General features: G+C 42.8%; 1 long non-coding RNA gene across 1 annotated transcript in view; it reads left to right on the top strand.

Moving 5' to 3' along the window:
- BORCS5 overlaps positions 1 to 13,560 on the top strand; it is a 103,171-nt gene that overhangs the window by 71,437 nt on the left and 18,174 nt on the right. The window contains exon 3 of the long non-coding RNA XR_002344101.1: positions 1,746 to 1,902. This is a non-coding gene — a long non-coding RNA (BLOC-1 related complex subunit 5). The remainder of the gene's footprint in view (positions 1 to 1,745; positions 1,903 to 13,560) is intronic.

Here is a 13,560-nt window from a genome sequence, read left to right as displayed (position 1 = left end):
GTCTCCGCAGTGCCAGATCACAGGTTCCATCCCCAGCCCAGTGGCAGTGGGTTAAGGACCCTGCGTTGCTGCAGCTGTGGTGTAGGTTGCAACTGTAGCTGAAATCTGATTCCCTGGCCTGGAAACTCCATATCCCATGGAGTGGCCAAAAAAAAGAATAAATAAATAAAATGTGGCGTAGAGGAGTTCCTGTAGTGGCTTAGTGGAAGCCAGTCTGACTAGTATCCATGAGGTCACAAGTTTGATTCCCTGGCCTTGGTCAGTGGGTTAAGGATACAGCATTGCTGTGAACTGTGGTGTAGGTTGCAGACACAGCTCGAATCTGGTGTGGCTGTGGTGTAGGCTGGCTGCTACAGCTCTGATTGGACCCCTAGCCTGGGAACCTCCATAGGCCTCCAGTGAAGTCCTAAAAAAAAAAAAAAAAAAAAAAAAAGTCGTGGCACAGAAGGGAAAGTTCATAGGCATGTATATTAGTTTGCTAGGGCTGCCATCAAAGTACATAGACTGTGTCACTTAAAACAACAGAACTTTATTTAAAAAAAAAAAAAAGACTTTCATAACTGTAAACTGGTGCCACTCTTCTCACTTTTTTATTTTGAAAAATAGTTATTTTCCTTAAAATATTTATGTTAACATGGGGTTATTATTATATTTTTAAAATGATTTCATATTCACAGAGTTCCTAGTAGCCTAGCAGTTAAAGGATCTGGTGTCATCACTGCTGCAGCATGGGTTTGATCCCTGGCTCAAGAACTTTTGCATGCTGAGGGCATGGCCAAAAAAATTCAAAAAGACAAATTTTAACATGATTTAATATTCAAGAATTTTCTCAATTTTAATTTTTAACAGGTGAATATTTGTTTAAACTATATACACAAGTGCTCGTTGGGGTCCTGAATAATTTTTGAGAGGGTGGGAGAGGTCCTAACACCAAAAAGTTTGTGATTGGCAGGAAGCATGTGACCAGAAGTCAAACCAAAGTCGGGAATTTGCTGTGTGACCCTGAGCAAGTCGTGTAGCCTCTTTTACTGATATTTAATCTTTTGTAAATACTAGTAATTATTCTGGTCTACGCACCTTAAAGAAAGGTAAAATAGACCTGTAGAAAGCCTTTGAAAATATAATGTCCTATTCAAATTTAAAGGGAATTCATTTTTTGTTCAACTAAACTGATGTTGGAAGAAAATGTAAAGAATGAGGCTTATGGCATGTTAGCGAACGGGGACGGGCTGTTCACCTTTTAAATATTTTCATTTTTGCACCTCCTAACAGTTTCTGTGTATGTTTTCTTTTTTTCTGTTTCTCAGACAACAGTTTGAATTAGCAAAAGAAATGAAGTAGGTACATCTTCCATATTTTTCAGTCAGGAAGGGATTTATATTCCCGATATGTTAAAATGGTGCCAAAAGGTCAGGAGCTCTGTCTTGGAGAAACCACTTACTCTGTGACTTTAGGAAAGTTACTTAACCCCTCAGCGTCTTGGGTTCCTCACCTGTAAGATGGGACTAATAATAGTTTACTTTCCTGGGCAATTATGAGTATGAAAAAGCACTTTGCCAGGTGCTTGGCATATGATAGATGCTCCAAAAATTATAGTCGTGTGATTGTCATTAGCATATGACAAAAGATGAAAGGTTAAGTCTCCTTGCGTCTTCAGTGCACTTGTTACTAAACTACTTTGTTTATAAGTTTATTAGTAATTCCATTTCTTTGGATCCTTTTTTTTTTTTTTTTTCTGCTTGAAGGGCTACTGAGTGGCCAGACATCCCCAACAACACCAAATTGGAGAAATTGGATTCTCAGCAGGTGCTGCAGCTCTGCCTCCGCTACCAGGATCACCTCCATCAGTGTGCAGAGGCCGTGGCCTTTGACCAGAACGCTTTGGTTAAGCGAATCAAAGAGGTATGTACTGTGAGAAAATATCACTGCTGATCCATTCTTGCAATTCCCTGTGGCTCCTGAGTCCATTTCTGCTGGACAGTAGAGCCAGGGATCCCAACTTGCTGGGAAGCCATCATTTTCTATCTAAATGTCTTGACATTTGTCCCCATTGCTTTGGGAAGATTGTCTTTCTCAGCAGGAAAATGTGATAGTGAAAAAGAGCGGTCCATGGAGTAGACTCATCTGGGGTCTGAATCCTGGTTCACCACTTACTTGCTCAGGCCAAGTTACTTAACTGTTCTTGGTCTCAGTTTCCTCATCTGAAAAAGGGTAGGAACCTACCCCACGGTTTGAGAGAGGATTAAATTGCTCAGTAAGTGTTAACTGTTGCTAGTATGTGAGAAGTCCTGCCAGACTGATTTGCTTTGGCTTACATGTCTTTGAACTGACTTCAGCTCTTTCCCGTGTGCAATTTATATTTTGTTTTCCAATGGAGTGTTCGATTCTTTGAGAATAGGAGCCCTGACAGCTCCCTCAGTTGTATTTTCCACTGTGTTAGAGACAAAGCTCAGTGATTCCTATTGGCTGGAGGGGAACAATTACGCCTCCTTAACCCACAGGGTTTTTGTGAGGGAAGACGCAAGATAATTCATGTGAAAATACTTAGTAAATGAGGAGTTCCCATCATGGCGCAGCAGAAACGAATCCCACTAGGAACCATGAGGTTGCGGGTTTGATCCCTGGCCTCGATCAGTGGGTTAAGGATCCTTCGTGAGCTGTGGCGTAGGTTGCAGACGCGGCTCAGATCTGGCATGGCTGTGGCTGTAGTGTAGGCCGGCAGCAGTAGCTCTGATTAGACCCCTAGCCTGGGAACCTCCATATGCCTCGGGTGTGGCCCTAAAACGCAAAAAAACAAACCAGAAAAATCTTAGTTAATGAAAGAACTTGGTACACATGTTGAGTAATTATGAATTACAGTAAGTAGGTACTTCTTTTAGGCATTTAAATAAATCACTGACTGGGCCACCACATGACACAACTCTGGGAGCACCAAGGTGTCAGTAAATACATTTTCCAAAGTGTTCACTTAAGAAGGGACTTCTATTTTGATACCCCAAAATAATGTCATATGAAGAAAAGGTCAAAAAAGATAAAAATCATTTAAAAAGAAAGAAAAGGTCAGGAGTGTACCTTGGGGAAACCACTTATGTAAATGGCACTCCCTGGAGTTTAACAGAGCAGTCCTGGTCATTGACCCTGGCGAGAGAAGATGGGTGTGAGGAAATACACAAGTAGATGGTGGAGCATCACTGCAAATTAATGAGCAGGTAGTAATAGACGCACTACACCCTCGGGACTACAAAGTAGTCATTAGTTATATCGGTAGCTTTAAATTTGCCAGCACCGGAGTTCCCGTTGTGGTGCAGTGGAAACAAATCTGACTAGGAACCATGAAGTTGCAGGTTCAATCTCTGGCCTCGCTCAGTGGGTTAAGGATCCGGCATTGCCATGAGCTGTGGTGTAGTTTGCAGATGTGGCTCGGATCTGGCATTGCTATGGCTCTGGCGTAGGCCAGCAGCTATTGCTCCGATTGGACCCCTGGCCTGGGCACTTCTATATGCTGCTGGTGTGGCCCTAAAAAGACAGACAAAAAATTTTAAAAAAAGTTTGTTTAATAATAAATAAATTTGCCTGCACCTCCAGTATTTTAGTACTTACTTTTCATGAACTGTTGTATACATAGATGCTTCTCTCATGACTAAATGCTTTCATCTGGAAGATCATTAAATATGACCTTTTATATTGGATGCCACTGATGTGATCTGTCAGATATTATACTTATTTTACTGCATTATGATTGACAGCTTTAAGCCCAAACAGGACTGGGCATTAAAATCACTTGGAGTTTTGTTTGTTTTGATACTGAATTCTCCTCTCCCCTCCGGTAGGTCTAGGATGTGGTCTGTGAATCATTTTAGTAAACTTAGCAAATGTTACTAATGCCATTCTCCATTAGCTGGGGTTCAGGAACCACTGGTCTAAAGCACTGTTTTCCAAAAAAGTTGTATGAAACCAGTTCATGTAAAGAAGGTGAGGCTTTTTGCATATTTCATCACCACCCCTGGAAAGTCATAAAGCCTACTGTCTCACTAAAAGCGCTTATGAATCCTCCATTAAAGAAACCCAGTTTTCTTTACTTATTGAATAAGTTTTTAAACTTATTTCAGAACCCTTATCTTAGGTAACATCTGTTGACATCTTATACAGGTGGTATTTTTTTAGAGCATGCGTTGGGAAATGTTTTTGAAGACATAAGATCTTACCGTTTTTGACTGTGCTAGAAATGAACTGTGACATCAGCTCTCAGACGATTCTAGAAAAAATTCATGTTTTAATGTTTCTCGTCTTCTGTTTGAAAAGTCCTCTACTCCGTATCTGTCATTTTATACTTCAGGAAAGTGTGGTACAGAAAGATTAAGTGACTAACTCACTGAAAAAGAGCCAAATAAAGTATTTGGTAGCTGAAGTATTAGACAGAGCCCCTCATTTGACCACATTTTCAAGACTCCAGAGAGCAGTGCTTCTTGGCCCTGAATGCGTGTTGGAATCACCTCGGATTATTTTCCTCTAATACAGGTGGTGGAAAACTTTATGCTTTACTATAACCTGAAGTAGACAAATCCCATGACCCTCCCTGTCCGCGCTCGGCTACTACAGACATCAACACTCCTGTGTCATCCACACTCCCGCTCAGTCCCTGCTGCCTCCCCAGCTAGTCTGTTTTGCGGTAAATCTCAGGCATATCGTTTCATTCATGAATATTTAAGTATGCATCTTTAAAGATAAAGGACTCGTCTTAAAAATTTTTTAATTGGCATTACTTTCAGATGTAGAGAAAAGTCACAAAAAGAATTCAGAGAGTTCCCATATACCTCTGACATGGCTTTCTCTAAAATGAGCATCTTATAAAACCTTAGCCCAGGAAATTAACATTGGTTCTCTACTGCTAACTACATGGAGACCTTATTTAAATTTCACCAGTTTTTCCATTCACAAAAGACTTCTTTTCAAAAACACAGCCACGGTGCCATTATATTATACCCCAAATATTTAGCAGTCAGACCTTAAGTCATTCAGTGTAGCTGAGGTGCTTTTGGGAAGACATTGATGTGTAGGTCTCACTCCAAACCAACTAGACGGAAATCTTTGAAGGCTGGTAGGTGGGGAGGGAGAAGCTGGGCATTGGTGTTCATGAAGATGCTCTGGAAGACTCTCACGTGTGACTGGAGCTGAGTACCAGGGCTATGGCGCATTCGTTTAACACAGTGAAACTGAGCTTAAAGTTCTGCTGGTGGAGCCTTGGGATTCCGTTTGAGCAGTGGGTAGTGACCCAGGATTGTTGTCACGCAGAGCACAGTGCCTCAGTTCTCTTAGGCCTGAGGGGCTGAGCCCTGTTTTAGGGTCTGTTGGAGACCCGTCTCTGTTGGCATGTGCTGGCCAACCCCTGAGACACACACATCCATCTGAGCTCGTTTCAAACCGAAGGGTCAAAATGAGTCACTTCCAAATGAATAAAGCAGAGGATGTAGTTTTGATCAAACACCAACTCTCTGATATTATTCCAGATGTTTCCTGGAAGTTTGGTTGCAAGTGTGAGGAAGTAACATAATGCTATATATGTTGAAAAGTCAGGGAACTTCATAACTGTGGAGAATGTGTGTTTGGAAGTAGAACCTGGATCAACCAGAGATCCAGACAGCCGCTGCGCTTGTGGTCATTTGGGTCAAATGGAAAGATGGCTGTAACCATTTCTGATTCAGATAGAAGATCAAGGGGTCAGCTGAGCTCTTCTGTTGTCCAATTTGGATGGTGCTCTTGAATGAAAAGTGTGTTTTACAAGTGCATGTGTAAGAGAGGAGTGGAAGCCAGTGGTTGTCTTCATACTCAGAGTCTTGTAATGTACACTGACCACTAGTTTCCTCAGTGGCTTCAGGATGACCCCCGGTCAGCCAGCCAGCATGGATGAGCATCTGTCACTGACTGACTTCATGTGAGGTCCTTAAAGGGTTACAGAGAAACATGACTGGTCCCTGCCCCCTGAGCACTTAGTCTGGGTAAGGGAACAAAGATGCACAGAACAGAAAGACAGAAGATGCAGTGCCATGGATGGTGTGTGCCCAATTGGGGTTCAACACTGAAGTTCTCTTGAGAGTGAAAGATCAGGAAATTCTGGAGCCAGTGAGGCTGAAGCTAGGTCTGAAAGGACAACCGTGATTTGGGAAATGAATGGGGAGAAAGAAGAGTGTGTCACTGGTGGGGGGAACAGCTGACAGTCTCAGTAGACAATGATCTTTGGGGCTTAAGGGACAGTGGAGAAACTAAACTTGTTTCAAGAAATCATTCCATTAAGAACCACGGGCTGGGAGTTCCCTTCGTGGTGCTGCGGAAACGAATCCGACTAGGAACCATGAGGTTGCAGATTTGATCCCTGGCCTCGCTCAGCGGGTTAAGGATCCAGCATTGCCATGAGTTGTGACATAGGTTGAAGATGCAGCTCAGGTCTGGCTTGCTGTGGCTGTGGTGTAGGCCAACAGCTGTAGCTCCGATTGGACTCCTAGCCTGGGAACCTCCATATGCTCCAGATACAGCCCTGAAAACAAAAAAAAACAAAACAAAAAAACACAAGTGGTGTTTTTTGTTGTTTTGTTTTTGCCTTTTGTCTTTTTAGGGTTGCACTCATGATACATGTAAATTCCCAGGATAGGGGTCAAATTGGAGCTGCAGCTGCCGCCTACATCACAGCCACAGCGACTCGGAATCCAAGCTGCACCTGCAACCTTTGTCGAAACTCACAGCAACACTGGATTCTTAACCCACTGAGCAAGGCCAGGGATCAAACCCACATCCTCCTGGATACTAGTTGGGTTCATTACTGCTGAGCCACGATGGAGCTTTGAACACAGGTGTTTTTTTTTTTTTTTTTTTTTTTTTTTTTTTTTTTTTTTTTTTTTTTTTCCACTGTAGCAATCATTTCTTATGTATAATTGCATTACAGTTTTTCTTTTTCTGTTGCATGAGTATCTAGACATAGTTCTCATGTATTCAGCAGGATTCTTGTAATCTATTCTAGGTTGTGTCTGATAAGCCAGCTCCGATCCTCCACTCCTCCCCTCCATCAGGCAACCACAAGTCTCTTCTCCAGGTCCATGATTTTCTTTCTGAGGAGATGTTCATTTGTGCTGGATATTAGATTCCAGTTATAAGTGATATCATATGGTATTTGTCTTTGTCTTTCTGGCTCATTTCACTCAGGATGAGATTCTCTAGTTCCATCCATGTTGCTGCAAATGGCATTATGTCATTTTTTATGGCTGAGTAGTATTCCATTGTGTATATATACCACATCTTCCGAATCCAATCATCTGTCGATGGACATTTGGGTTGTTTCCACGTCCTGGCTATTGTGAATAGTGCTGCAATGAACATGCGGGTGCATGTGTCTCTTTTAAGTAGAATTTTGTCCGGATAGATGCCCAAGAGTGGGATTGCAGGGTCATATGGAAGTTCTATGTATAGATTTCTAAGGTATCTCCAAACTGTTCTCCATAGTGGCTGTACCAGTTTACATTCCCACCAGCAGTGCAGGAGAGTTCCCTTTTCTCCACAACCCCTCCAGCACTTGTTATTTGTGGATTTATTAATGATGGCCATTCTGACTGGTGTGAGGTGGTATCTCATGGTAGTTTTGATTTGCATTTCTCTTATAATCAGCGATGTTGAGCATTTTTTCATGTGTTTGTTGGCCATCTGTATATCTTCTTTGGAGAAGTGTCTATTCAGGTCTTTTGCCCATTTTTCCATTGATTGATTGTTTTTTTTTGCTGTTGAGTTGTGTAAGTTGCTTATATATTCTAGAGATTAAGCCCTTGTCAGTTGCATCATTTGAAACTATTTTCTCCCATTCTGTAAGTTGTCTTTTTGTTTTCTTTTGGGTTTCCTTTGCTGTGCAAAAGCTTTTCAGTTTGATTAGGTCCCATGGGTTTATTTTTGCTCTGATTTCTATTGCTTTGGGAGACTGACCTGAGAAAATATTCATGATGTTGATGTCAGAGAGTGTTTTGCCTATGTTTTCTTCTAGGAGTTTGATGGTGTCCTGTCGTATATTTAAGTCTTTCAGCCATTTGGAGTTTATTTTTGTGCATGGTGTGAGGGTGTGTTCTAGTTTCATTGCTTCGCATGCAGCTGTCCAGGTTTCCCAGCAATGCTTGCTGAATAGACTTTCTTTTTCCCATTTTATGTTCTTGCTCCTTGTCAAGATTAATTGACCATAGTGTCAGGGTTTATTTCCGGATTCTCTATTCTGTTCATTGGTCTGTCTGTTTTGGTACCAGTACATGCTGTTTTGATGACTGTGGCTTTGTAGTATTTCTTGAAGTCTGGGAGAGTTATGCTTCCTGCTTGAACCACAGGTGTTTTTAATGGAAGAACCTCAGCGATCTTCTGGTTCAGGGCCCTCCTTATTTAGATGCAGAAAGCCTGTTAGAGAAAGTAAGCAATTTATCTATGGTCACAGAGTGAGATAGTGACTGAAACTATAGAACTAAAAGTGAATGAAGATTGAGAGTCCAGAGTTTCCGTCGTGGTGCAGCAGAAACAAATCTGACTAGGAACCATGAGGTTGCAGGTTCAACCCTGGCCTCGCTCAGTGGCCTCGCTCAGTGGTGTTGCCGTGAGCTGTGGTGTAGGTCACAGATGCGGCTCGGATCTGATGTTGCTACGGCGTAGGCTGGCAGCTGTAGCTCCAATTGGACCCTAGCCTGGGAACCTCCATATGCTCCAGATACGGCCCTAAAAAGCAAAAAAAAAAAAAAAAAAAAAAAGCCCCCAAAAAACAAAAAACAAAAACAAGATTGAGAGTTCCCGTTGTGGCTCAGTGGGTTATGAATCCAACTAGTATCCATGAGGATGCAGGTTTGACCCTGGCCTTGCTCGTTGGGTTAAGGATCTGGTGTTGTCCCAGATGCAGCTCAGATTCAATATTGCTGTGGCTGTGGTGCAGGCTGGCTGCTGCAGCTCTGATTTGACCCATAGCCTTGGAACTTCCCTGTGCCGCAGGTGTGGTCCTTAAAAAAAGTGGATGGAGATCAAAGGAAGCTTAGGGTTTTTTGTTGTTGTTGTGGAGTTTTTTTTTTTTTTTTTTTTTTTTTTGCTTTTTTGCAGATGGTGTGTTTGAATGTGCTTATGGGTAAGGGGGAAGAGATGGAAGATGCAGAATAGACAGGGATTCTGAAGCGAGGTCTCCTAGGCAGCGAGAGCGGGGGACTTAGAGCCCTGAGGGCATTTGTTTTGAGAGACCATGGGAGATCTAGGCAGATTTTAAGAAAAGGAGACCGGCACAGCTCAGTCATGCCCAAGGAGCCTGTGTTTTCTTTCTGAAGAAGAGGGGAGGTCATTTGCTGGGCATGACTATTGGGTACATAGTACGTTGTGGGCAGGACTCATTGAGTGCTTAGTCCAGGTGGGAAAACTTGGACCTGGATTCCGTGGGCATGTCTGCAGAGTAGTTCTGAGTGTGAACTCCAGGGCTCACTGCCTGAGTTCAAGCCCTGGCACTGCCTTGAATTAGCTGTGTGACCCTGAGCAAGTTACTTGATTCTTGTAAGTGTCAGCTTCCTCTTCTGTTTTGTGGGGATAAGAATAGTAGTTCACCTCAGAACAGTTCTCCTGAGGGTTAAATGAGTTACTCTACATAGAGTATGGGGCTCTATCTGCCTGAGAGTAAACACTATGTTATTAGCTCTTGTTACTGTTTTAAATATAATAATGACTAAAAGAGGAGAGCCTAACCTTTTTGCTATGAACTGGCCTGTATAAAGTTTGCTGAGACCAGTAGCATCCTAAATATTGGCTCATTTTAAGCTGTACTGTCAACAAACCCAAGTATGCCAAAGAACGAAGTGGAGGCAAGACAGATAATTTTTAGCTCCGTTTGGTTTCCTTCAAGCCCTGCATGATTTCTTTCATGCCACAGATGTGCTTTCTGGAATTTTTGTAGTTAACTGTTTATTCTGCTCTGTGAAGAGCAAACTGGGCCCTGGGGAGCGTGGATCTTGAGAAACGTGAAACTAGATGGTGGCACATGATTATCCTTCTGCTTCTAAGCTGTGGATGCCCCACCTCTTATCATGTCAGTGATGTCTGTGATATCTCATTTTTCTTGTTAAGGATTCAAGTTGGCAGGCAGATACTTTCAGTTTTAGGGCACATCTGCCATTGTAATCGGGGTTACTGAAAGGTAAAGGAGAAAAGAACACGTATCCTCCAAATGTAGAGGCTTTCCCTGGGGCAGCAGAGATGGTGAGAGTTGGGGAGGAAGGCAGATGGCACATATACAGCCCAAGAGACGCGTGGTTGAGACATGTGGAGTGGCTCTTGTCACTGACCTGGGTCATGTTTCTGCCTCTCTCTAGTTGCTGTCAAAGGGTAACTGAGTTCATAGTTGAGAATACCTTCTTAGCTAAAACGCAGCTGCTAGGTTAATTTTGTTAGTTACTGTGTACTTGCTTAAGGGCCTTGAGATTAAATTCATGAGTGATTCTGGTAGCCTTTGTGTGTTTCATCATTAGATGTGTTGATAAGCATGCCATCTAGCATAAACCAACATGAAGCTTTGAATGGGTTCAGCTGGACACATAAGCGTTGCAATCCTTAGAAAGCCACATGATTACGAAATCCTGTGAAATTAGATTGTTATGATCATTATACAACTACAGATGTGATAAATTCATTTGAGTAATAAAAAATAAAAAATAAATAAATAAAAGAAAGCCACATGATTACATGGGATTATAAAGAGACGCTCCAGATTCTCTAATTCAGCCCTTTCGTTGCACAAATAAAGAAACCACGATCCCTGAATTTATTTGGGATTTTGCCCAAGGTTTTTCTTCCAGTTCATGACTAAGATGAAGCTTCTTGATTGCCCGTCCTCTTTTCTGCTTTACCATACTACTTATATTCTACTTCTGTGGAATCTTATCATGGTGTTTTTATTCCTTTTTCATGCAGTAGGCACTCAACTCGTGTTGGAAGGGGTGAGCTACCCTTCAAGGGCCTGCACACAGAGCCGGACAAGGATTTCTTTCAGCCGACAGTACTGTAATGTTTAAGACCCAGCTGGAGCCATTTTCCAAGCGTTTGACCTGACTTCCTCTACCGTGTTTCCTCCCATGGGGCTGGAGGAGCGGCTGACCAAGGTTAAATGAGCTTCTCATGGTTTGCACAGAGAATCAGTGTCTGAACTGGCACTAGTGTTCATTCTGAGCCCCTTCAATGAAAAGCCTGGTTCGTGTGAACCGTTGGCCAGGTGAGGCAGTTCCTCTTTGCCTGCCACCCTGAACGGAGTCTCCTCTAAATGACAACATTGTGAGATTGCTGTTACTGCCTTTTTTTTTTTTTTTTTTTTTGGCTGTGCCCACAGTATATGGATGTTCCCAGAGCAGGGATCAAACCCATGCTCCAGCAGTGATCCAAGATGCTGTGGTGATAATGCCAGATCCTTAACCCACTGCACCGCAAGGGAACTCCTTCTGTTGCTGCTTTTAAGCATGTGCCGGCATTGGTCACTGGTTGCTTAACTTCAAATTATAAAATAGGTTGGGAGCATGTGTTTAAAGCTGTAAATTTTGACAAGAACATAGAAATGTTGGGCCTCTTTGGGCTGAAATACTGAGGGCAAGGCATTTCAGGAACGTTCTGTGTTTCTATCTTACAAGTTACTCTGGTGTGAGTTTCAGGTTGAACCCTTGGAACATAATTAGAGTTGTCTCCCCTTTTTGTCCTTTGGGCAACCTTTCTCTTAGGTAAGATATACAACTGGCCTCGTGAGTGGCAGGAAATACAGGTGGGGGCTTGGCTTGTTGTGGTTCGTCTGGCTGTACAGTATGCCGGCCAGGACTTCCTTGGGCCTGGCCCCACACTTCCTTTACACCAGCGCTGTCCCAGCAAAAGGCAGAAATCCTGGAAGAGGGCCCAGTCTAGGTTATTACTTGCCTTTTGGAAATGTAGGCTTGTGGTTTTTGGCGAAGCCTGAGCAAAACCCAATCATTTGACTGCTCTGAGATTTAACCTCCATTGAGGTGCCGGATACTGACATAGGAACATGTGTGAACAGCAGCCCCGTCACCCCCAGTTCACCTGCCCCAGATGTGCCCTGGACAGCTGGGTCTGCCAGCTTTCCTAGTACTGGCCACACGTGCCAAGTCCTCGAGCCCCCGTCCCACTCCCCCTGCCCAGCTCATTTCCCGCCTGCCTGGGTGGGCAGCATCAGAGGCCCCTTCAGCAAGAGGAAAGCCAGAGGACCTGCAGTCTGTAAGCCAGAGAGTGAGCAGTAGTAAGGACACTTGGGTTATAGCGGCAGCAGTAGGAGGAAGAGATAGTCTCTGTCCTGTGTCTCTTTCAGTGAAGAAAAACAGGAATTTTTGCACATTTGAATGTTGCCGCAGTGCTTAGCAGGTGCCTGGCACATTGTAACAATTTAGTAAATGCTTGTTAAATGAAAAACTTAATATTTTCTTAAATTATGTCAATATCTTTGTCATAGTGACTGGTAAGCTTTCTTATTCTATTAGAGAAAATAAAGGTTGTGAGAGTTCTTTTAGGTGGAGTAGGCTAAACTATAGCTATAAATAGACACAAACTGTAATGGCTCAAATGCAGCAGAAGTTTATTTCTTGCTCATTTCAAGGTGGATGTTCCTGTTAGCAGGTGACTCCTCCTTTGAGTTCAGGGACTCAGGCTCCTCCCATTTCGTGGCTCTCGCACCCAGGGCCACCTTACTGAGAGGATCTGGTTGGCAGAGAGAAAAGACGGTGGAATAGCACAGCTAGGAGGTTCTTCTGGACCAAACCTGTGTCACACACCATTTAGGCCAGAACTCAGTCACATGGCTACAGGCAACTCCAGAGGAGGCTGGGAATATAGTCTATCTGTGTGTTCAAGGTTATACTAAATTTTGAGATACATTTTGAATATCTGTGTCATCTGTGAATTTATATTCCTAAAATGTATCTTTAGCCCAACTTTGCATTCCCAAGAGTTGGTGAAAGCTTCCATGGTAAATTTCACTTGATTTTCATCCCTTATAGATGAAAAACAAGTGATTTAAGAAACACGCAAGCTTTTGTTTGTTGAGGCTGCACCCATGGCACATGGAAATTCCCAGACCAGGGATCAAATCTGAGCACAGCTGTGAACTCTGTCACAGCTACAGCAACGCCAGATCTTTAACCCTCTATACCAGGCCAGGGATTGAACCTGAGACTCAGTGGCAACCCAATCTGCTCCAGACGACACCAGGTCTTTAACCTGCTGTGCCGTGGCGAGAACTCTTAAGAAACACTCAAGCTTTTAAACATTAAGTGAAAAAAACAAGTACACTGCATTATATAGTTAATACGATTTCAAATATGTTAAATATCTTTTTTTTTTTTTTAAGATTAGAAGGAAGTAAAACAATTAGCTGTGGTTGCCCTTTGGTGACAAGATAGTCATATTTGCTTTTAGCCTACTTTGTTGTTTTCCTATATTTTACAAATCTCCATCTTGAACATGCATTTCCCCCCCGCCTCAATTTGGAATAATTCTATTCTATGTTATAATATATGAGCCTTATTAGCG

This window comes from Sus scrofa, chromosome 5 (assembly GCF_000003025.6).
Source record: "Sus scrofa isolate TJ Tabasco breed Duroc chromosome 5, Sscrofa11.1, whole genome shotgun sequence".
Taxonomy (NCBI): Eukaryota; Metazoa; Chordata; class Mammalia; order Artiodactyla; family Suidae; genus Sus; species Sus scrofa.
Note: the sequence above shows the minus strand (reverse complement) of the source record. Positions and strands in the feature narration are given on the sequence as shown.